At 42.0% G+C, this 23,399-nt stretch overlaps 21 non-coding genes across 21 annotated transcripts; 15 read left to right on the plus strand and 6 right to left on the minus strand.

The window, feature by feature from the left end:
* Positions 1-416: 416 nt before the first annotated feature.
* Positions 417-489, minus strand: TRNAM-CAU (transfer RNA methionine (anticodon CAU)). Its single transcript has one exon. It is a non-coding gene; the product is annotated as a tRNA-Met (tRNA).
* Positions 490-1,542: 1,053 nt separating this feature from the next.
* On the plus strand, positions 1,543-1,614 carry TRNAE-CUC (transfer RNA glutamic acid (anticodon CUC)). The gene has a single exon. It is a non-coding gene; the product is annotated as a tRNA-Glu (tRNA).
* Positions 1,615-2,579: 965 nt separating this feature from the next.
* Positions 2,580-2,652, minus strand: TRNAM-CAU (transfer RNA methionine (anticodon CAU)). Its single transcript has one exon. It is a non-coding gene; the product is annotated as a tRNA-Met (tRNA).
* Positions 2,653-2,740: 88 nt separating this feature from the next.
* On the plus strand, positions 2,741-2,812 carry TRNAE-UUC (transfer RNA glutamic acid (anticodon UUC)). The gene has a single exon. It is a non-coding gene; the product is annotated as a tRNA-Glu (tRNA).
* Positions 2,813-4,754: 1,942 nt separating this feature from the next.
* Positions 4,755-4,827, minus strand: TRNAM-CAU (transfer RNA methionine (anticodon CAU)). The gene has a single exon. It is a non-coding gene; the product is annotated as a tRNA-Met (tRNA).
* An 88-nt stretch (positions 4,828-4,915) lies between these two features.
* TRNAE-UUC (transfer RNA glutamic acid (anticodon UUC)) lies at positions 4,916-4,987 on the plus strand. The gene has a single exon. It is a non-coding gene; the product is annotated as a tRNA-Glu (tRNA).
* Positions 4,988-7,547: 2,560 nt separating this feature from the next.
* Positions 7,548-7,620, minus strand: TRNAM-CAU (transfer RNA methionine (anticodon CAU)). Its single transcript has one exon. It is a non-coding gene; the product is annotated as a tRNA-Met (tRNA).
* Positions 7,621-7,708: 88 nt separating this feature from the next.
* Positions 7,709-7,780, plus strand: TRNAE-UUC (transfer RNA glutamic acid (anticodon UUC)). Its single transcript has one exon. It is a non-coding gene; the product is annotated as a tRNA-Glu (tRNA).
* An 889-nt stretch (positions 7,781-8,669) lies between these two features.
* Positions 8,670-8,741, plus strand: TRNAE-CUC (transfer RNA glutamic acid (anticodon CUC)). The gene has a single exon. It is a non-coding gene; the product is annotated as a tRNA-Glu (tRNA).
* A 1,757-nt stretch (positions 8,742-10,498) lies between these two features.
* Positions 10,499-10,570, plus strand: TRNAE-UUC (transfer RNA glutamic acid (anticodon UUC)). Its single transcript has one exon. It is a non-coding gene; the product is annotated as a tRNA-Glu (tRNA).
* Positions 10,571-11,467: 897 nt separating this feature from the next.
* Positions 11,468-11,539, plus strand: TRNAE-CUC (transfer RNA glutamic acid (anticodon CUC)). The gene has a single exon. It is a non-coding gene; the product is annotated as a tRNA-Glu (tRNA).
* Positions 11,540-13,296: 1,757 nt separating this feature from the next.
* TRNAE-UUC (transfer RNA glutamic acid (anticodon UUC)) lies at positions 13,297-13,368 on the plus strand. The gene has a single exon. It is a non-coding gene; the product is annotated as a tRNA-Glu (tRNA).
* Positions 13,369-14,265: 897 nt separating this feature from the next.
* Positions 14,266-14,337, plus strand: TRNAE-CUC (transfer RNA glutamic acid (anticodon CUC)). The gene has a single exon. It is a non-coding gene; the product is annotated as a tRNA-Glu (tRNA).
* A 1,757-nt stretch (positions 14,338-16,094) lies between these two features.
* TRNAE-UUC (transfer RNA glutamic acid (anticodon UUC)) lies at positions 16,095-16,166 on the plus strand. Its single transcript has one exon. It is a non-coding gene; the product is annotated as a tRNA-Glu (tRNA).
* Positions 16,167-17,066: 900 nt separating this feature from the next.
* Positions 17,067-17,138, plus strand: TRNAE-CUC (transfer RNA glutamic acid (anticodon CUC)). The gene has a single exon. It is a non-coding gene; the product is annotated as a tRNA-Glu (tRNA).
* A 1,596-nt stretch (positions 17,139-18,734) lies between these two features.
* On the minus strand, positions 18,735-18,807 carry TRNAM-CAU (transfer RNA methionine (anticodon CAU)). Its single transcript has one exon. It is a non-coding gene; the product is annotated as a tRNA-Met (tRNA).
* An 88-nt stretch (positions 18,808-18,895) lies between these two features.
* TRNAE-UUC (transfer RNA glutamic acid (anticodon UUC)) lies at positions 18,896-18,967 on the plus strand. Its single transcript has one exon. It is a non-coding gene; the product is annotated as a tRNA-Glu (tRNA).
* An 889-nt stretch (positions 18,968-19,856) lies between these two features.
* TRNAE-CUC (transfer RNA glutamic acid (anticodon CUC)) lies at positions 19,857-19,928 on the plus strand. Its single transcript has one exon. It is a non-coding gene; the product is annotated as a tRNA-Glu (tRNA).
* A 1,596-nt stretch (positions 19,929-21,524) lies between these two features.
* TRNAM-CAU (transfer RNA methionine (anticodon CAU)) lies at positions 21,525-21,597 on the minus strand. The gene has a single exon. It is a non-coding gene; the product is annotated as a tRNA-Met (tRNA).
* An 88-nt stretch (positions 21,598-21,685) lies between these two features.
* On the plus strand, positions 21,686-21,757 carry TRNAE-UUC (transfer RNA glutamic acid (anticodon UUC)). The gene has a single exon. It is a non-coding gene; the product is annotated as a tRNA-Glu (tRNA).
* Positions 21,758-22,659: 902 nt separating this feature from the next.
* TRNAE-CUC (transfer RNA glutamic acid (anticodon CUC)) lies at positions 22,660-22,731 on the plus strand. The gene has a single exon. It is a non-coding gene; the product is annotated as a tRNA-Glu (tRNA).
* The last annotated feature ends 668 nt before the right edge of the window (positions 22,732-23,399 follow it).

Here is a 23,399-nt window from a genome sequence, read left to right on the forward strand (position 1 = left end):
CTTATCAGAAACATGTTAGAACTGAAAGGGAAAGTTCTAAGTTTTTGACAAAATCTCTTCGGAAAAGAGGAGCCTGCTGCCCCGTGTGAGGATCGAACTCACGACCTTCAGAGTATGAGACTGACGCGGGTGTTTTTCAGACAAAAGTATTTCAGGTAGATTTTGCGCTTAGCTGTCAATCATTCTGAACACCAGCTTTTGGTTACATTCATTGTGACGACCTTTGGCACAAGATTTAATTTTTTTTCATAGCTCAAATCACTCTCATCTGCCTCTTTATACAGCAAACGAGTCAAGAGAACCAGCAACCCATGTGTCATTTGGGTTCACAAATCCTTACTTATCAGAAACATGTTAGAACTGAATGGGAAAGTTCTAAGTTTTTGACAAAATCTCTTCGGAAAAGAGGAGCCCGCTGCCCCGTGTGAGGATCGAACTCACGACCTTCAGATTATGAGACTGACGCGCTACCTACTGCGCTAACGAGGCAAGATGCACGTGCCAATCTGCAGACGTTTCTTGTGCAAGCCCCCGAGCTGATTTTTTTCAATAGATACCTCAGTGTGTAGCTATCCATTCTCATATGGTCTAGTGGTTAGGATTCCTGGTTTTCACCCCGGCAGCCCGGGTTCGACTCCCGGTATGGGAACGCACCTTTTACTGTACTACTGCCAACAATCAAAGACAGAAATGTATTTTCCAGACAATAATATTTCAGGTAGATTTTGTACTTTGCAGTCAAAAATGCTGAACATCAGGGTATTTGTGGCTCTTACTGACCTTTAGCACAAGATTTCATTTTGTTTCATAGCTTAAACCATTCTCAACTACACCTTATTACTCCAAAGCGTCAAGGGACGCAACAATCCATGTGTTCTGTCTGTCACTAAGGCTCCTGTTTCCTTTCGAATCGGAAACGTTTCAGTGAGAAAGTTCTGAGTGGGTGACACAATATCCCAAGAAAAGGGGGGAGAATAGTTCCACGTGTGAGGAAAAAACCTCATGAACTTCAGATTACCAACTGACGTGCTAAGTACCATGCTCATGTGGCAACTTTTTTCTTTTGTGATGTAAAAGCTATTTAATCAAAGCAAAAACTTCTTTTTTTTTTTTTTTTTAAATTTATCTTGCTGCTTAGTGTATAACTTGTCCCACGTGGAAAAGTAGATAGGACCTAGTATCCCTGGTCGACTGGTTTACTTCCTGCTATGGGAGTGACACTCCTTTGGAACTAGTACACACATTCAAAAGCTGCCCCATGCCTTGTACGTGGAAACAGTTTAGGAACTAAATTGGTTATGTTTTGGTACTGAATCGGAAAAATCTGTGGCCCTGTAGCCAAGATGGAGACAGAATCGATTGAGAAAATGAGGGACCAGTACCCCGTCTAAGAATCGAACGTTCATCTTTCAGCTTATGAGACTGATTTGCTTACAACTGTGTTAACGAGGCAAGCTGCGCAAATAGAACTGCAGAAGTTGCTTGTGCCAAGTAGAAAACTTATTTTTTTTCAGATTGTCACTGATAAGACAGCACATCTTTTCCCATATGGTCTAGCGGTTAGGATTCCTGGTTCTCACCCAGGCGGGCCGGGTTCAACTCCCGGTATGGGAATGTACTTTTCTGTACTGCCACCAACATTCAAAGACAAAGGTGTTTTTCAGACAAAAGTATTTCAGGTAGAATTTGCGTTAAGCTGTCGAAAATTCTGAACGCCATCTTTTGGTCCGTTCGTTGTGATGAACTTTGGCACAAGATTTAATTTGGTTTCATAGCTCAAATCAATCTCAACTAGCCCCTTTTACAGGAAACGTGTCAAGAGAATCAACAACCCATGTGTCCTGTCTGTTATTTGGGTTCGCAAATTCTTACTTATCAGAAACATTTTAAATCTGAAAGGGAAAGTTCTAATTTGGTGACAGAATCTCTTCAGAAAAGAGGAGACTGCTTCCCCGTGTGAGGATCGAACTCATGAACTTCAGAATATGAGACTGACGCGCTCGCTACTGACGGGTGTTTTTCAGACAAAAGTATTTCAGGTAGATTTTGCGCTTAGCTGTCAAACAGCTCAAATCACTCTCATCTGCCTCTTTATACAGCAAACGGGTCAAGAGAAACAGCAACCCATGTGTCCCATCTGTCATTTGGGTTCACAAATCCTTACTTATCAGAAACGTGTTAGAACTGAAAGGGAAAGTTCTAAGGTTTTGACAAAATCTCTTCGGAAAAGAGGAGCCTGCTGCCCCGTGTGAGGATCGAACTCACGACCTTCAGATTATGAGACTGACGCGGGTGTTTTTCAGACAAAAGTATTTCAGGTAGATTTTGCGCTTAGCTGTCAATCATTCTGAACACCAGCTTTTGGTTACATTCATTGTGACGACCTTTGGCACAAGATTTAATTTTTTTTTATAGCTCAAATCACTCTCATCTGCCTCTTTATACAGCAAACGGGTCATTAGAACCAGCATCCCATGTGTCATTTGGGTTCACAAATCCTTACTTATCAGAAACGTGTTAGAACTGAACGGGAAAGTTCTAAGTTTTTGACAAAATCTCTTCGGAAAAGAGGAGCCTGCTGCCCCGTGTGAGGATCGAACTCACGACCTTCAGATTATGAGACTGACGCGCTACCTACTGCGCTAACGAGGCAAGATGCACGTGCCAATATGCAGACGTTTCTTGTGCAAGCCCCCGAGCTGATTTTTTTCAATAGATACCTCAGTGTGTAGCTATCCATTCCCATATGGTCTAGCGGTTAGGATTCCTGGTTTTCACCCAGGCGGCCCGGGTTCGACTCCCGGTATGGGAACGCACCTTTTACTGTACTACTGCCAACAATCAAAGACAGAAATGTATTTTCCAGACAATAATATTTCAGGTAGATTTTGTACTTTGCAGTCAAAAATGCTGAACATCAGGGTATTTGTGGCTCTTACTGACCTTTAGCACAAGATTTCATTTTGTTTCATAGCTTAAACCATTCTCAACTACACCTTATTACTCCAAAGCGTCAAGGGACGCAACAATCCATGTGTTCTTTCTGTCACTAAGGCTCCTGTTTCCTTTCGAATCGGAAACGTTTCAGTGAGAAAGTTCTGAGTGGGTGACACAATATCCCAAGAAAAGGGGGGAGAATAGTTCCACGTGTGAGGAAAAAACCTCATGAACTTCAGATTACCAACTGACGTGCTAAGTACCATGCTCATGTGGCAACTTTTTTCTTTTGTGATGTAAAAGCTATTTAATCAAAGCAAAAACTTCTTTTTTTTTTTTTTTTAATTTATCTTGCTGCTTAGTGTATAACTTGTCCCACGTGGAAAAGTGGATAGGACCTAGTATCCCTGGTCGACTGGTTTACTTCCTGCTATGGGAGTGACACTCCTTTGGAACTAGTACACACATTCAAAAGCTGCCCCATGCCTTGTACGTGGAAACAGTTTAGGAACTAAATTGGTTATGTTTTGGTACTGAATCGGAAAAATCTGTGGCCCTGTAGCCAAGATGGAGACAGAATCGATTGAGAAAACGAGGGACCAGTACCCCGTCTAAGAATCGAACGTTCATCTTTCAGCTTATGAGACTGATTTGCTTACAACTGTGTTAACGAGGCAAGCTGCGCAAATAGAACTGCAGAAGTTGCTTGTGCCAACTAGAAAACTTATTTTTTTTCAGATTGTCACTGATAAGACAGCACATCTTTTCCCATATGGTCTAGTGGTTAGGATTCCTGGTTCGCGGTTAGGATTCCTGGTTCTCACCCAGGCGGCCCCGGTTCAACTCCCGGTATGGGAATGTACTTTTCTGTACTGCCACCAACATTCAAAGACAAAGGTGTTTTTCAGACAAAAGTATTTCAGGTAGAATTTGCGTTAAGCTGTCGAAAATTCTGAACGCCATCTTTTGGTCCATTCGTTGTGATGAACTTTGGCACAAGATTTAATTTGGTTTCATAGCTCAAATCAATCTCAACTAGCCCCTTTTAGAGCAAACGTGTCAAGAGAATCAACAACCCATGTGTCCTGTCTGTCATTTGGGTTCGCAAATTCTTACTTATCAGAAACATTTTAAATCTGAAAGGGAAAGTTCTAATTTGGTGACAGAATCTCTTCAGAAAAGAGGAGACCGCTTCCCCGTGTGAGGATCGAACTCACGAACTTCAGAATATGAGTAGCTCGCTACTGACGGGTGTTTTTCAGACAAAAGTATTTCAGGTAGATTTTGCGCTTAGCTGTCAAACAGCTCAAATCACTCTCATCTGCCTCTTTATACAGCAAACGGGTCAAGAGAAACAGCAACCCATGTGTCCCATCTGTCATTTGGGTTCACAAATCCTTACTTATCAGAAACGTGTTAGAACTGAAAGGGAAAGTTCTAAGTTTTTGACAAAATCTCTTCGGAAAAGAGGAGCCTGCTGCCCCGTGTGAGGATCGAACTCACGACCTTCAGATTATGAGACTGACGCGGGTGTTTTTCAGACAAAAGTATTTCAGGTAGATTTTGCGCTTAGCTGTCAATCATTCTGAACACCAGCTTTTGGTTACATTCATTGTGACGACCTTTGGCACAAGATTTAATTTTTTTTCATAGCTCAAATCACTCTCATCTGCCTCTTTATACAGCAAACGGGTCAAGAGAACCAGCATCCCATGTGTCATTTGGGTTCACAAATCCTTACTTATCAGAAACGTGTTAGAAATGAACAGGAAAGTTCTAAGTTTTTGACAAAATCTCTTCGGAAAAGAGGAGCCCTCTGCCCCGTGTGAGTATCGAACTCACGACCTTCAGATTATGAGACTGACGCGCTACCTACTGCGCTAACGAGGTAAGATGCACGTGCCAATCTGCAGACGTTTCTTGTGCAAGCCCCCGAGCTGATTTTTTTCAATAGATACCTCAGTGTGTAGCTATCCATTCCCATATGGTCTAGCGGTTAGGATTCCTGGTTTTCACCCAGGCGGCCCGGGTTCGACTCCTGGTATGGGAACGCACCTTTTACTGTACTACTGCCAACAATCAAAGACAGAAATGTATTTTCCAGACAATAATATTTCAGGTAGATTTTGTACTTTGCAGTCAAAAATGCTGAACATCAGGGTATTTGTGGCTCTTACTGACCATTAGCACAAGATTTCATTTTGTTTCATAGCTTAAACCATTCTCAACTACACCTTATTACTCCAAAGCGTCAAGGGACGCAACAATCCATGTGTTCTGTCTGTCACTAAGGCTCCTGTTTCCTTTCGAATCGGAAACGTTTCAGTGAGAAAGTTCTGAGTGGGTGACACAATATCCCAAGAAAAGGGGGGAGAATAGTTCCACGTGTGAGGAAAAAACCTCATGAACTTCAGATTACCAACTGACGTGCTAAGTACCATGCTCATGTGGCAACTTTTTTCTTTTGTGATGTAAAAGCTATTTAATCAAAGCAAAAACTTCTTTTTTTTTTTTTTTTAAATTTATCTTGCTGCTTAGTGTATAACTTGTCCCACGTGGAAAAGTGGATAGGACCTAGTATCCCTGGTCGACTGGTTTACTTCCTGCTATGGGAGTGACACTCCTTTGGAACTAGTACACACATTCAAAAGCTGCCCCATGCCTTGTACGTGGAAACAGTTTAGGAACTAAATTGGTTATGTTTTGGTACTGAATCGGAAAAATCTGTGGCCCTGTAGCCAAGATGGAGACAGAATCGATTGAGAAAACGAGGGACCAGTACCCCGTCTAAGAATCGAACGTTCATCTTTCAGCTTATGAGACTGATTTGCTTACAACTGTGTTAACGAGGCAAGCTGCGCAAATAGAACTGCAGAAGTTGCTTGTGCCAAGTAGAAAACTTATTTTTTTTCAGATTGTCACTGATAAGACAGCACATCTTTTCCCATATGGTCTAGCGGTTAAGATTCCTGGTTCTCACCCAGGCGGGCCGGGTTCAACTCCCGTTATGGGAATGTACTTTTCTGTACTGCCACCAACATTCAAAGACAAAGGTGTTTTTCAGACAAAAGTATATCAGGTAGAATTTGCGTTAAGCTGTCGAAAATTCTGAACGCCATCTTTTGGTCCGTTCGTTGTGATGAACTTTGGCACAAGATTTAATTTGGTTTCATAGCTCAAATCAATCTCAACTAGCCCCTTTTACAGCAAACGTGTCAAGAGAATCAACAACCCATGTGTCCTGTCTGTCATTTGGGTTCGCAAATTCTTACTTATCAGAAACATTTTAAATCTGAAAGGGAAAGTTCTAATTTGGTGACAGAATCTCTTCAGAAAAGAGGGTACCGCTTCCCCATGTGAGGATCGAACTCACGAACTTCAGAATATGAGACTGACGCGCTCGCTACTGACGGGTGTTTTTCAGACAAAAGTATTTCAGGTAGATTTTGCGCTTAGCTGTCAAACAGCTCAAATCACTCTCATCTGCCTCTTTATACAGCAAACGGGTCAAGAGAAACAGCAACCCATGTGTCCCATCTGTCATTTGGGTTCACAAATCCTTACTTATCAGAAACGTGTTAGAACTGAAAGGGAAAGTTCTAAGTTTTTGACAAAATCTCTTCGGAAAAGAGGAGCCTGCTGCCCCGTGTGAGGATCGAACTCACGACCTTCAGATTATGAGACTGACGCGGGTGTTTTTCAGACAAAAGTATTTCAGGTAGATTTTGCGCTTAGCTGTCAATCATTCTGAACACCAGCTTTTGGTTACATTCATTGTGACGACCTTTGGCACAAGATTTAATTTTTTTTCATAGCTCAAATCACTCTCATCTGCCTCTTTATACAGCAAACGGGTCAAGAGAACCAGCATCCCATGTGTCATTTGGGTTCACAAATCCTTACTTATCAGAAACGTGTTAGAAATGAACAGGAAAGTTCTAAGTTTTTGACAAAATCTCTTCGGAAAAGAGGAGCCCGCTGCCCCGTGTGAGTATCGAACTCACGAACTTCAGAATATGAGACTGACGCGCTCGCTACTGACGGGTGTTTTTCAGACAAAAGTATTTCAGGTAGATTTTGCGCTTAGCTGTCAAACAGCTCAAATCACTCTCATCTGCCTCTTTATACAGCAAACGGGTCAAGAGAAACAGCAACCCATGTGTCCCATCTGTCATTTGGGTTCACAAATCCTTACTTATCAGAAACGTGTTAGAACTGAAAGGGAAAGTTCTAAGTTTTTGACAAAATCTCTTCGGAAAAGAGGAGCCTGCTGCCCCGTGTGAGGATCGAACTTACGACCTTCAGATTATGAGACTGACGCGGGTGTTTTTCAGACAAAAGTATTTCAGGTAGATTTTGCGCTTAGCTGTCAATCATTCTGAACACCAGCTTTTGGTTACATTCATTGTGACGACCTTTGGCACAAGATTTAATTTTTTTTCATAGCTCAAATCACTCTCATCTGCCTCTTTATACAGCAAACGGGTCAAGAGAACCAGCATCCCATGTGTCATTTGGGTTCACAAATCCTTACTTATCAGAAACGTGTTAGAAATGAACAGGAAAGTTCTAAGTTTTTGACAAAATCTCTTCGGAAAAGAGGAGCCCGCTGCCCCGTGTGAGGATCGAACTCACGACCTTCAGATTATGAGACTGACGCGCTACCTACTGCGCTAACGAGGTAAGATGCACGCGCCAATCTGCAGACGTTTCTTGTGCAAGCCCCCGAGCTGATTTTTTTCAATAGATACCTCAGTGTGTAGCTATCCATTCCCATATGGTCTAGCGGTTAGGATTCCTGGTTTTCACCCAGGCGGCCCGGGTTCGACTCCCGGTATGGGAACGCACCTTTTACTGTACTACTGCCAACAATCAAAGACAGAAATGTATTTTCCAGACAATAATATTTCAGGTAGATTTTGTACTTTGCAGTCAAAAATGCTGAACATCAGGGTATTTGTGGCTCTTACTGACCTTTAGCACAAGATTTCATTTTGTTTCATAGCTTAAACCATTCTCAACTACACCTTATTACTCCAAAGCGTCAAGGGACGCAACAATCCATGTGTTCTGTCTGTCACTAAGGCTCCTGTTTCCTTTCGAATCGGAAACGTTTCAGTGAGAAAGTTCTGAGTGGGTGACACAATATCCCAAGAAAAGGGGGGAGAATAGTTCCACGTGTGAGGAAAAAACCTCATGAACTTCAGATTACCAACTGACGTGCTAAGTACCATGCTCATGTGGCAACTTTTTTCTTTTGTGATGTAAAAGCTATTTAATCAAAGCAAAAACTTCTTTTTTTTTTTTTTAATTTATCTTGCTGCTTAGTGTATAACTTGTCCCACGTGGAAAAGTGGATAGGACCTAGTATCCCTGGTCGACTGGTTTACTTCCTGCTATGGGAGTGACACTCCTTTGGAACTAGTACACACATTCAAAAGCTGCCCCATGCCTTGTACGTGGAAACAGTTTAGGAACTAAATTGGTTATGTTTTGGTACTGAATCGGAAAAATCTGTGGCCCTGTAGCCAAGATGGAGACAGAATCGATTGAGAAAACGAGGGACCAGTACCCCGTCTAAGAATCGAACGTTCATCTTTCAGCTTATGAGACTGATTTGCTTACAACTGTGTTAACGAGGCAAGCTGCGCAAATAGAACTGCAGAAGTTGCTTGTGCCAAGTAGAAAACTTATTTTTTTTCAGATTGTCACTGATAAGACAGCACATCTTTTCCCATATGGTCTAGCGGTTAGGATTCCTGGTTCTCACCCAGGCGGGCCGGGTTCAACTCCCGGTATGGGAATGTACTTTTCTGTACTGCCACCAACATTCAAAGACAAAGGTGTTTTTCAGACAAAAGTATTTCAGGTAGAATTTGCGTTAAGCTGTCGAAAATTCTGAACGCCATCTTTTGGTCCGTTCGTTGTGATGAACTTTGGCACAAGATTTAATTTGGTTTCATAGCTCAAATCAATCTCAACTAGCCCCTTTTACAGCAAACGTGTCAAGAGAATCAACAACCCATGTGTCCTGTCTGTCATTTGGGTTCGCAAATTCTTACTTATCAGAAACATTTTAAATCTGAAAGGGAAAGTTCTAATTTGGTGACAGAATCTCTTCAGAAAAGAGGGTACCGCTTCCCCATGTGAGGATCGAACTCACGAACTTCAGAATATGAGACTGACGCGCTCGCTACTGACGGGTGTTTTTCAGACAAAAGTATTTCAGGTAGATTTTGCGCTTAGCTGTCAAACAGCTCAAATCACTCTCATCTGCCTCTTTATACAGCAAACGGGTCAAGAGAAACAGCAACCCATGTGTCCCATCTGTCATTTGGGTTCACAAATCCTTACTTATCAGAAACGTGTTAGAACTGAAAGGGAAAGTTCTAAGTTTTTGACAAAATCTCTTCGGAAAAGAGGAGACTGCTGCCCCGTGTGAGGATCGAACTCACGACCTTCAGATTATGAGACTGACGCGGGTGTTTTTCAGACAAAAGTATTTCAGGTAGATTTTGCGCTTAGCTGTCAATCATTCTGAACACCAGCTTTTGGTTACATTCATTGTGACGACCTTTGGCACAAGATTTAATTTTTTTTCATAGCTCAAATCACTCTCATCTGCCTCTTTATACAGCAAACGGGTCAAGAGAACCAGCATCCCATGTGTCATTTGGGTTCACAAATCCTTACTTATCAGAAACGTGTTAGAAATGAACAGGAAAGTTCTAAGTTTTTGACAAAATCTCTTCGGAAAAGAGGAGCCCGCTGCCCCGTGTGAGTATCGAACTCACGAACTTCAGAATATGAGACTGACGCGCTCGCTACTGACGGGTGTTTTTCAGACAAAAGTATTTCAGGTAGATTTTGCGCTTAGCTGTCAAACAGCTCAAATCACTCTCATCTGCCTCTTTATACAGCAAACGGGTCAAGAGAAACAGCAACCCATGTGTCCCATCTGTCATTTGGGTTCACAAATCCTTACTTATCAGAAACGTGTTAGAACTGAAAGGGAAAGTTCTAAGTTTTTGACAAAATCTCTTCGGAAAAGAGGAGCCTGCTGCCCCGTGTGAGGATCGAACTTACGACCTTCAGATTATGAGACTGACGCGGGTGTTTTTCAGACAAAAGTATTTCAGGTAGATTTTGCGCTTAGCTGTCAATCATTCTGAACACCAGCTTTTGGTTACATTCATTGTGACGACCTTTGGCACAAGATTTAATTTTTTTTCATAGCTCAAATCACTCTCATCTGCCTCTTTATACAGCAAACGGGTCAAGAGAACCAGCATCCCATGTGTCATTTGGGTTCACAAATCCTTACTTATCAGAAACGTGTTAGAAATGAACAGGAAAGTTCTAAGTTTTTGACAAAATCTCTTCGGAAAAGAGGAGCCCGCTGCCCCGTGTGAGTATCGAACTCACGACCTTCAGATTATGAGACTGACGCGCTACCTAATGCACTAACGAGGTAAGATGCACGTGCCAATCTGCAGACGTTTCTTGTGCAAGCCCCCGAGCTGATTTTTTTCAATAGATACCTCAGTGTGTAGCTATCCATTCCCATATGGTCTAGCGGTTATGATTCTTGGTTTTCACCCAGGCGGCCCGGGTTTGACTCCCGGTATGGGAACGCACCTTTTACTGTACTACTGCCAACAATCAAAGACAGAAATGTATTTTCCAGACAATAATATTTCAGGTAGATTTTGTACTTTGCAGTCAAAAATGCTGAACATCAGGGTATTTGTGGCTCTTACTGACCTTTAGCACAAGATTTCATTTTGTTTCATAGCTTAAACCATTCTCAACTACACCTTATTACTCCAAAGCGTCAAGGGACGCAACAATCCATGTGTTCTGTCTGTCACTAAGGCTCCTGTTTCCTTTCGAATCGGAAACGTTTCAGTGAGAAAGTTCTGAGTGGGTGACACAATATCCCAAGAAAAGGGGGGAGAATAGTTCCACGTGTGAGGAAAAAACCTCATGAACTTCAGATTACCAACTGACGTGCTAAGTACCATGCTCATGTGGCAACTTTTTTCTTTTGTGATGTAAAAGCTATTTAATCAAAGCAAAAACTTCTTTTTTTTTTTTTTTATTTTTAAATTTATCTTGCTGCTTAGTGTATAACTTGTCCCACGTGGAAAAGTGGATAGGACCTAGTATCCCTGGTCGACTGGTTTACTTCCTGCTATGGGAGTGACACTCCTTTGGAACTAGTACACACATTCAAAAGCTGCCCCATGCCTTGTACGTGGAAACAGTTTAGGAACTAAATTGGTTATGTTTTGGTACTGAATCGGAAAAATCTGTGGCCCTGTAGCCAAGATGGAGACAGAATCGATTGAGAAAACGAGGGACCAGTACCCCGTCTAAGAATCGAACGTTCATCTTTCAGCTTATGAGACTGATTTGCTTACAACTGTGTTAACGAGGCAAGCTGCGCAAATAGAACTGCAGAAGTTGCTTGTGCCAAGTAGAAAACTTATTTTTTTTCAGATTGTCACTGATAAGACAGCACATCTTTTCCCATATGGTCTAGCGGTTAGGATTCCTGGTTCTCACCCAGGCGGGCCGGGTTCAACTCCCGGTATGGGAATGTACTTTTCTGTACTGCCACCAACATTCAAAGACAAAGGTGTTTTTCAGACAAAAGTATTTCAGGTAGAATTTGCGTTAAGCTGTCGAAAATTCTGAACGCCATCTTTTGGTCCGTTCGTTGTGATGAACTTTGGCACAAGATTTAATTTGGTTTCATAGCTCAAATCAATCTCAACTAGCCCCTTTTACAGCAAACGTGTCAAGAGAATCAACAACCCATGTGTCCTGTCTGTCATTTGGGTTCGCAAATTCTTACTTATCAGAAACATTTTAAATCTGAAAGGGAAAGTTCTAATTTGGTGACAGAATCTCTTCAGAAAAGAGGGTACCGCTTCCCCATGTGAGGATCGAACTCACGAACTTCAGAATATGAGACTGACGCGCTCGCTACTGACGGGTGTTTTTCAGACAAAAGTATTTCAGGTAGATTTTGCGCTTAGCTGTCAAACAGCTCAAATCACTCTCATCTGCCTCTTTATACAGCAAACGGGTCAAGAGAAACAGCAACCCATGTGTCCCATCTGTCATTTGGGTTCACAAATCCTTACTTATCAGAAACGTGTTAGAACTGAAAGGGAAAGTTCTAAGTTTTTGACAAAATCTCTTCGGAAAAGAGGAGCCTGCTGCCCCGTGTGAGGATCGAACTCACGACCTTCAGATTATGAGACTGACGCGGGTGTTTTTCAGACAAAAGTATTTCAGGTAGATTTTGCGCTTAGCTGTCAATCATTCTGAACACCAGCTTTTGGTTACATTCATTGTGACGACCTTTGGCACAAGATTTAATTTTTTTTCATAGCTCAAATCACTCTCATCTGCCTCTTTATACAGCAAACGGGTCAAGAGAACCAGCATCCCATGTGTCATTTGGGTTCACAAATCCTTACTTATCAGAAACGTGTTAGAAATGAACAGGAAAGTTCTAAGTTTTTGACAAAATCTCTTCGGAAAAGAGGAGCCCGCTGCCCCGTGTGAGTATCGAACTCACGAACTTCAGAATATGAGACTGACGCGCTCGCTACTGACGGGTGTTTTTCAGACAAAAGTATTTCAGGTAGATTTTGCGCTTAGCTGTCAAACAGCTCAAATCACTCTCATCTGCCTCTTTATACAGCAAACGGGTCAAGAGAAACAGCAACCCATGTGTCCCATCTGTCATTTGGGTTCACAAATCCTTACTTATCAGAAACGTGTTAGAACTGAAAGGGAAAGTTCTAAGTTTTTGACAAAATCTCTTCGGAAAAGAGGAGCCTGCTGCCCCGTGTGAGGATCGAACTTACGACCTTCAGATTATGAGACTGACGCGGGTGTTTTTCAGACAAAAGTATTTCAGGTAGATTTTGCGCTTAGCTGTCAATCATTCTGAACACCAGCTTTTGGTTACATTCATTGTGACGACCTTTGGCACAAGATTTAATTTTTTTTCATAGCTCAAATCACTCTCATCTGCCTCTTTATACAGCAAACGGGTCAAGAGAACCAGCATCCCATGTGTCATTTGGGTTCACAAATCCTTACTTATCAGAAACGTGTTAGAAATGAACAGGAAAGTTCTAAGTTTTTGACAAAATCTCTTCGGAAAAGAGGAGCCCGCTGCCCCGTGTGAGTATCGAACTCACGACCTTCAGATTATGAGACTGACGCGCTACCTACTGCACTAACGAGGTAAGATGCACGTGCCAATCTGCAGACGTTTCTTGTGCAAGCCCCCGAGCTGATTTTTTTCAATAGATACCTCAGTGTGTAGCTATCCATTCCCATATGGTCTAGCGGTTAGGATTCCTGGTTTTCACCCAGGCGGCCCGGGTTCGACTCCCGGTATGGGAACTCACCTTTTACTGTACTACTGCCAACAATCAAAGACAGAAATGTATTTTCCAGACAATAATATTTCAGGTAGATTTTGTACTTTGCAGTCAAAAATGCTTAACATCAGGGTATTTGTGGCTCTTACTGACCTTTAGCACAAGATTTCATTTTGTTTCATAGCTTAAACCATTCTCAACTACACCTTATTACTCCAAAGCGTCAAGGGACGCAACAATCCATGTGTTCTGTCTGTCACTAAGGCTCCTGTTTCCTTTCGAATCGGAAACGTTTCAGTGAGAAAGTTCTGAGTGGGTGACACAATATCCCAAGAAAAGGGGGGAGAATAGTTCCACGTGTGAGGAAAAAACCTCATGAACTTCAGATTACCAACTGACGTGCTAAGTACCATGCTCATGTGGCAACTTTTTTCTTTTGTGATGTAAAAGCTATTTAATCAAAGCAAAAACTTCTTTTTTTTTTTTTTTATTTTTAAATTTATCTTGCTGCTTAGTGTATAACTTGTCCCACGTGGAAAAGTGGATAGGACCTAGTATCCCTGGTCGACTGGTTTACTTCCTGCTATGGGAGTGACACTCCTTTGGAACTAGTACACACATTCAAAAGCTGCCCCATGCCTTGTACGTGGAAACAGTTTAGGAACTAAATTGGTTATGTTTTGGTACTGAATCGGAAAAATCTGTGGCCCTGTAGCCAAGATGGAGACAGAATCGATTGAGAAAACGAGGGACCAGTACCCCGTCTAAGAATCGAACGTTCATCTTTCAGCTTATGAGACTGATTTGCTTACAACTGTGTTAACGAGGCAAGCTGCGCAAATAGAACTGCAGAAGTTGCTTGTGCCAAGTAGAAAACTTATTTTTTTTCAGATTGTCACTGATAAGACAGCACATCTTTTCCCATATGGTCTAGCGGTTAGGATTCCTGGTTCTCACCCAGGCGGGCCGGGTTCAACTCCCGGTATGGGAATGTACTTTTCTGTACTGCCACCAACATTCAAAGACAAAGGTGTTTTTCAGACAAAAGTATTTCAGGTAGAATTTGCGTTAAGCTGTCGAAAATTCTGAACGCCATCTTTTGGTCCGTTCGTTGTGATGAACTTTGGCACAAGATTTAATTTGGTTTCATAGCTCAAATCAATCTCAACTAGCCCCTTTTACAGCAAACGTGTCAAGAGAATCAACAACCCATGTGTCCTGTCTGTCATTTGGGTTCGCAAATTCTTACTTATCAGAAACATTTTAAATCTGAAAGGGAAAGTTCTAATTTGGTGACAGAATCTCTTCAGAAAAGAGGGTACCGCTTCCCCATGTGAGGATCGAACTCACGAACTTCAGAATATGAGACTGACGCGCTCGCTACTGACGGGTGTTTTTCAGACAAAAGTATTTCAGGTAGATTTTGCGCTTAGCTGTCAAACAGCTCAAATCACTCTCATCTGCCTCTTTATACAGCAAACGGGTCAAGAGAAACAGCAACCCATGTGTCCCATCTGTCATTTGGGTTCACAAATCCTTACTTATCAGAAACGTGTTAGAACTGAAAGGGAAAGTTCTAAGTTTTTGACAAAATCTCTTCGGAAAAGAGGAGCCTGCTGCCCCGTGTGAGGATCGAACTCACGACCTTCAGATTATGAGACTGACGCGGGTGTTTTTCAGACAAAAGTATTTCAGGTAGATTTTGCGCTTAGCTGTCAATCATTCTGAACACCAGCTTTTGGTTACATTCATTGTGACGACCTTTGGCACAAGATTTAATTTTTTTTCATAGCTCAAATCACTCTCATCTGCCTCTTTATACAGCAAACGGGTCAAGAGAACCAGCATCCCATGTGTCATTTGGGTTCACAAATCCTTACTTATCAGAAACGTGTTAGAACTGAAAGGGAAAGTTCTAAGTTTTTGACAAAATCTCTTCGGAAAAGAGGAGCCCGCTGCCCCGTGTGAGTATCGAACTCACGAACTTCAGAATATGAGACTGACGCGCTCGCTACTGACGGGTGTTTTTCAGACAAAAGTATTTCAGGTAGATTTTGCGCTTAGCTGTCAAACAGCTCAAATCACTCTCATCTGCCTCTTTATACAGCAAACGGGTCAAGAGAAACAGCAACCCATGTGTCCCATCTGTCATTTGGGTTCACAAATCCTTACTTATCAGAAACGTGTTAGAACTGAAAGGGAAAGTTCTAAGTTTTTGACAAAATCTCTTCGGAAAAGAGGAGCCTGCTGCCCCGTGTGAGGATCGAACTTACGACCTTCAGATTATGAGACTGACGCGGGTGTTTTTCAGACAAAAGTATTTCAGGTAGATTTTGCGCTTAGCTGTCAATCATTCTGAACACCAGCTTTTGGTTACATTCATTGTGACGACCTTTGGCACAAGATTTAATTTTTTTTCATAGCTCAAATCACTCTCATCTGCCTCTTTATACAGCAAACGGGTCAAGAGAACCAGCATCCCATGTGTCATTTGGGTTCACAAATCCTTACTTATCAGAAATGTGTTAGAAATGAACAGGAAAGTTCTAAGTTTTTGACAAAATCTCTTCGGAAAAGAGGAGCCCGCTGCCCCGTGTGAGTATCGAACTCACGACCTTCAGATTATGAGACTGACGCGCTACATACTGCGCTAACGAGGTAAGATGCACGTGCCAATCTGCAGACGTTTCTTGTGCAAGCCCCCGAGCTGATTTTTTTCAATAGATACCTCAGTGTGTAGCTATCCATTCCCATATGGTCTAGCGGTTAGGATTCCTGGTTTTCACCCAGGCGGCCCGGGTTCGACTTCCGGTATGGGAATGCACCTTTTACTGTACTACTGCCAACAATCAAAGACAGAAATGTATTTTCCAGACAATAATATTTCAGGTAGATTTTGTACTTTGCAGTCAAAAATGCTGAACATCAGGGTATTTGTGGCTCTTACTGACCTTTAGCACAAGATTTCATTTTGTTTCATAGCTTAAACCATTCTCAACTACACCTTATTACTCCAAAGCGTCAAGGGACGCAACAATCCATGTGTTCTGTCTGTCACTAAGGCTCCTGTTTCCTTTCGAATCGGAAACGTTTCAGTGAGAAAGTTCTGAGTGGGTGACACAATATCCCAAGAAAAGGGGGGAGAATAGTTCCACGTGTGAGGAAAAAACCTCATGAACTTCACATTACCAACTGACGTGCTAAGTACCATGCTCATGTGGCAACTTTTTTCTTTTGTGATGTAAAAGCTATTTAATCAAAGCAAAAACTTCTTTTTTTTTTTTTTTTTTTTTTTTAAATTTATCTTGCTGCTTAGTGTATAACTTGTCCCACGTGGAAAAGTGGATAGGACCTAGTATCCCTGGTCGACTGGTTTACTTCCTGCTATGGGAGTGACACTCCTTTGGAACTAGTACACACATTCAAAAGCTGCCCCATGCCTTGTACGTGGAAACAGTTTAGGAACTAAATTGGTTATGTTTTGGTACTGAATCGGAAAAATCTGTGGCCCTGTAGCCAAGATGGAGACAGAATCGATTGAGAAAACGAGGGACCAGTACCCCGTCTAAGAATCGAACGTTCATCTTTCAGCTTATGAGACTGATTTGCTTACAACTGTGTTAACGAGGCAAGCTGCGCAAATAGAACTGCAGAAGTTGCTTGTGCCAAGTAGAAAACTTATTTTTTTTCAGATTGTCACTGATAAGACAGCACATCTTTTCCCATATGGTCTAGCGGTTAGGATTCCTGGTTCTCACCCAGGCGGGCCGGGTTCAACTCCCGGTATGGGAATGTACTTTTCTGTACTGCCACCAACATTCAAAGACAAAGGTGTTTTTCAGACAAAAGTATTTCAGGTAGAATTTGCGTTAAGCTGTCGAAAATTCTGAACGCCATCTTTTGGTCCGTTCGTTGTGATGAACTTTGGCACAAGATTTAATTTGGTTTCATAGCTCAAATCAATCTCAACTAGCCCCTTTTACAGCAAACGTGTCAAGAGAATCAACAACCCATGTGTCCTGTCTGTCATTTGGGTTCGCAAATTCTTACTTATCAGAAACATTTTAAATCTGAAAGGGAAAGTTCTAATTTGGTGACAGAATCTCTTCAGAAAAGAGGATACCGCTTCCCCATGTGAGGATCGAACTCACGAACTTCAGAATATGAGACTGACGCGCTCGCTACTGACGGGTGTTTTTCAGACAAAAGTATTTCAGGTAGATTTTGCGCTTAGCTGTCAAACAGCTCAAATCACTCTCATCTGCCTCTTTATACAGCAAACGGGTCAAGAGAAACAGCAACCCATGTGTCCCATCTGTCATTTGGGTTCACAAATCCTTACTTATCAGAAACGTGTTAGAACTGAAAGGGAAAGTTCTAAGTTTTTGACAAAATCTCTTCGGAAAAGAGGAGCCTGCTGCCCCGTGTGAGGATCGAACTCACGACCTTCAGATTATGAGACTGACGCGGGTGTTTTTCAGACAAAAGTATTTCAGGTAGATTTTGCGCTTAGCTGTCAATCATTCTGAACACCAGCTTTTGGTTACATTCATTGTGACGACCTTTGGCACAAGATTTAATTTTTTTTCATAGCTCAAATCACTCTCATCTGCCTCTTTATACAGCAAACGGGTCAAAAGAACCAGCATCCCATGTGTCATTTGGGTTCACAAATCCTTACATATCAGAAACGTGTTAGAAATGAACAGGAAAGTTCTAAGTTTTTGACAAAATCTCTTCGGAAAAGAGGAGCCCGCTGCCCCGTGTGAGTATCGAACTCACGAACTTCAGAATATGAGACTGACGCGCTCGCTACTGACGGGTGTTTTTCAGACAAAAGTATTTCAGGTAGATTTTGCGCTTAGCTGTCAAACAGCTCAAATCACTCTCATCTGCCTCTTTATACAGCAAACGGGTCAAGAGAAACAGCAACCCATGTGTCCCATCTGTCATTTGGGTTCACAAATCCTTACTTATCAGAAACGTGTTAGCACTGAAAGGGAAAGTTCTAAGTTTTTGACAAAATCTCTTCGGAAAAGAGGAGCCTGCTGCCCCGTGTGAGGATCGAACTTACGACCTTCAGATTATGAGACTGACGCGGGTGTTTTTCAGACAAAAGTATTTCAGGTAGATTTTGCGCTTAGCTGTCAATCATTCTGAACACCAGCTTTTGGTTACATTCATTGTGACGACCTTTGGCACAAGATTTAATTTTTTTTCATAGCTCAAATCACTCTCATCTGCCTCTTTATACAGCAAACGGGTCAAGAGAACCAGCATCCCATGTGTCATTTGGGTTCACAAATCCTTACTTATCAGAAACGTGTTAGAAATGAACAGGAAAGTTCTAAGTTTTTGACAAAATCTCTTCGGAAAAGAGGAGCCCGCTGCCCCGTGTGAGTATCGAACTCACGACCTTCAGATTATGAGACTGAAGCGCTACCTACTGCGCTAACGAGGTAAGATGCACGTGCCAATCTGCAGACGTTTCTTGTGCAAGCCCCCGAGCTGATTTTTTTCAATAGATACCTCAGTGTGTAGCTATCCATTCCCATATGGTCTAGCGGTTAGGATTCCTGGTTTTCACCCAGGCGGCCCGGGTTCGACTCCCGGTATGGGAACGCACCTTTTACTGTACTACTGCCAACAATCAAAGACAGAAATGTATTTTCCAGACAATAATATTTCAGGTAGATTTTGTACTTTGCAGTCAAAAATGCTGAACATCAGGGTATTTGTGGCTCTTACTGACCTTTAGCACAAGATTTCATTTTGTTTCATAGCTTAAACCATTCTCAACTACACCTTATTACTCCAAAGCGTCAAGGGACGCAACAATCCATGTGTTCTGTCTGTCACTAAGGCTCCTGTTTCCTTTCGAATCGGAAACGTTTCAGTGAGAAAATTCTGAGTGGGTGACACAATATCCCAAGAAAAGGGGGGAGAATAGTTCCACGTGTGAGGAAAAAACCTCATGAACTTCAGATTACCAACTGACGTGCTAAGTACCATGCTCATGTGGCAACTTTTTTCTTTTGTGATGTAAAAGCTATTTAATCAAAGCAAAAACTTGTTTTTTTTTTTTTTAATTTATCTTGCTGCTTAGTGTATAACTTGTCCCACGTGGAAAAGTGGATAGGACCTAGTATCCCTGGTCGACTGGTTTACTTCCTGCTATGGGAGTGACACTCCTTTGGAACTAGTACACACATTCAAAAGCTGCCCCATGCCTTGTACGTGGAAACAGTTTAGGAACTAAATTGGTTATGTTTTGGTACTGAATCGGAAAAATCTGTGGCCCTGTAGCCAAGATGGAGACAGAATCGATTGAGAAAACGAGGGACCAGTACCCCGTCTAAGAATCGAACGTTCATCTTTCAGCTTATGAGACTGATTTGCTTACAACTGTGTTAACGAGGCAAGCTGCGCAAATAGAACTGCAGAAGTTGCTTGTGCCAAGTAGAAAACTTATTTTTTTTCAGATTGTCACTGATAAGACAGCACATCTTTTCCCATATGGTCTAGCGGTTAGGATTCCTGGTTCTCACCCAGGCGGGCCGGGTTCAACTCCCGGTATGGGAATGTACTTTTCTGTACTGCCACCAACATTCAAAGACAAAGGTGTTTTTCAGACAAAAGTATTTCAGGTAGAATTTGCGTTAAGCTGTCGAAAATTCTGAACGCCATCTTTTGGTCCGTTCGTTGTGATGAACTTTGGCACAAGATTTAATTTGGTTTCATAGCTCAAATCAATCTCAACTAGCCCCTTTTACAGCAAACGTGTCAAGAGAATCAACAACCCATGTGTCCTGTCTGTCATTTGGGTTCGCAAATTCTTACTTATCAGAAACATTTTAAATCTGAAAGGGAAAGTTCTAATTTGGTGACAGAATCTCTTCAGAAAAGAGGGTACCGCTTCCCCATGTGAGGATCGAACTCACGAACTTCAGAATATGAGACTGACGCGCTCGCTACTGACGGGTGTTTTTCAGACAAAAGTATTTCAGGTAGATTTTGCGCTTAGCTGTCAAACAGCTCAAATCACTCTCATCTGCCTCTTTATACAGCAAACGGGTCAAGAGAAACAGCAACCCATGTGTCCCATCTGTCATTTGGGTTCACAAATCCTTACTTATCAGAAACGTGTTAGAACTGAAAGGGAAAGTTCTAAGTTTTTGACAAAATCTCTTCGGAAAAGAGGAGCCTGCTGCCCCGTGTGAGGATCGAACTCACGACCTTCAGATTATGAGACTGACGCGGGTGTTTTTCAGACAAAAGTATTTCAGGTAGATTTTGCGCTTAGCTGTCAATCATTCTGAACACCAGCTTTTGGTTACATTCATTGTGACGACCTTTGGCACAAGATTTAATTTTTTTTCATAGCTCAAATCACTCTCATCTGCCTCTTTATACAGCAAACGGGTCAAGAGAACCAGCATCCCATGTGTCATTTGGGTTCACAAATCCTTACTTATCAGAAACGTGTTAGAAATGAACAGGAAAGTTCTAAGTTTTTGACAAAATCTCTTCGGAAAAGAGGAGCCCGCTGCCCCGTGTGAGTATCGAACTCACGAACTTCAGAATATGAGACTGACGCGCTCGCTACTGACGGGTGTTTTTCAGACAAAAGTATTTCAGGTAGATTTTGCGCTTAGCTGTCAAACAGCTCAAATCACTCTCATCTGCCTCTTTATACAGCAAACGGGTCAAGAGAAACAGCAACCCATGTGTCCCATCTGTCATTTGGGTTCACAAATCCTTACTTATCAGAAACGTGTTAGAACTGAAAGGGAAAGTTCTAAGTTTTTGACAAAATCTCTTCGGAAAAGAGGAGCCTGCTGCCCCGTGTGAGGATCGAACTTACGACCTTCAGATTATGAGACTGACGCGGGTGTTTTTCAGACAAAAGTATTTCAGGTAGATTTTGCGCTTAGCTGTCAATCATTCTGAACACCAGCTTTTGGTTACATTCATTGTGACGACCTTTGGCACAAGATTTAATTTTTTTTCATAGCTCAAATCACTCTCATCTGCCTCTTTATACAGCAAACGGGTCAAGAGAACCAGCATCCCATGTGTCATTTGGGTTCACAAATCCTTACTTATCAGAAACGTGTTAGAAATGAACAGGAAAGTTCTAAGTTTTTGACAAAATCTCTTCGGAAAAGAGGAGCCCGCTGCCCCGTGTGAGTATCGAACTCACGACCTTCAGATTATGAGACTGACGCGCTACCTACTGCGCTAACGAGGTAAGATGCACGTGCCAATCTGCAGACGTTTCTTGTGCAAGCCCCCGAGCTGATTTTTTTCAATAGATACCTCAGTGTGTAGCTATCCATTCCCATATGGTCTAGCGGTTAGGATTCCTGGTTTTCACCCAGGCGGCCCGGGTTCGACTCCCGGTATGGGAACGCACCTTTTACTGTACTACTGCCAACAATCAAAGACAGAAATGTATTTTCCAGACAATAATATTTCAGGTAGATTTTGTACTTTGCAGTCAAAAATGCTGAACATCAGGGTATTTGTGGCTCTTACTGACCTTTAGCACAAGATTTCATTTTGTTTCATAGCTTAAACCATTCTCAACTACACCTTATTACTCCAAAGCGTCAAGGGACGCAACAATCCATGTGTTCTTTCTGTCACTAAGGCTCCTGTTTCCTTTCGAATCGGAAACGTTTCAGTGAGAAAGTTCTGAGTGGGTGACACAATATCCCAAGAAAAGGGGGGAGAATAGTTCCACGTGTGAGGAAAAAACCTCATGAACTTCAGATTACCAACTGACGTGCTAAGTACCATGCTCATGTGGCAACTTTTTTCTTTTGTGATGTAAAAGCTATTTAATCAGAGCAAAAACTTCTTTTTTTTTTTTTTTTTTTTTTTTTTAAATTTATCTTGCTGCTTAGTGTATAACTTGTCCCACGTGGAAAAGTGGATAGGACCTAGTATCCCTGGTCGACTGGTTTACTTCCTGCTATGGGAGTGACACTCCTTTGGAACTAGTACACACATTCAAAAGCTGCCCCATGCCTTGTACGTGGAAACAGTTTAGGAACTAAATTGGTTATGTTTTGGTACTGAATCGGAAAAATCTGTGGCCCTGTAGCCAAGATGGAGACAGAATCGATTGAGAAAACGAGGGACCAGTACCCCGTCTAAGAATCGAACGTTCATCTTTCAGCTTATGAGACTGATTTGCTTACAACTGTGTTAACGAGGCAAGCTGCGCAAATAGAACTGCAGAAGTTGCTTGTGCCAAGTAGAAAACTTATTTTTTTTCAGATTGTCACTGATAAGACAGCACATCTTTTCCCATATGGTCTAGCGGTTAGGATTCCTGGTTCTCACCCAGGCGGGCCGGGTTCAACTCCCGGTATGGGAATGTACTTTTCTGTACTGCCACCAACATTCAAAGACAAAGGTGTTTTTCAGACAAAAGTATTTCAGGTAGAATTTGCGTTAAGCTGTCGAAAATTCTGAACGCCATCTTTTGGTCCGTTCGTTGTGATGAACTTTGGCACAAGATTTAATTTGGTTTCATAGCTCAAATCAATCTCAACTAGCCCCTTTTACAGCAAACGTGTCAAGAGAATCAACAACCCATGTGTCCTGTCTGTCATTTGGGTTCGCAAATTCTTACTTATCAGAAACATTTTAAATCTGAAAGGGAAAGTTCTAATTTGGTGACAGAATCTCTTCAGAAAAGAGGGTACCGCTTCCCCATGTGAGGATCGAACTCACGAACTTCAGAATATGAGACTGACGCGCTCGCTACTGACGGGTGTTTTTCAGACAAAAGTATTTCAGGTAGATTTTGCGCTTAGCTGTCAAACAGCTCAAATCACTCTCATCTGCCTCTTTATACAGCAAACGGGTCAAGAGAAACAGCAACCCATGTGTCCCATCTGTCATTTGGGTTCACAAATCCTTACTTATCAGAAACGTTTTAGAACTGAAAGGGAAAGTTCTAAGTTTTTGACAAAATCTCTTCGGAAAAGAGGAGCCTGCTGCCCCGTGTGAGGATCGAACTCACGACCTTCAGATTATGAG

This window comes from Dendrobates tinctorius, unplaced genomic scaffold, assembly GCF_039654945.1.
Source record: "Dendrobates tinctorius isolate UK_male_01 unplaced genomic scaffold, ASM3965494v1 ptg000272l, whole genome shotgun sequence".
Taxonomy (NCBI): Eukaryota; Metazoa; Chordata; class Amphibia; order Anura; family Dendrobatidae; genus Dendrobates; species Dendrobates tinctorius.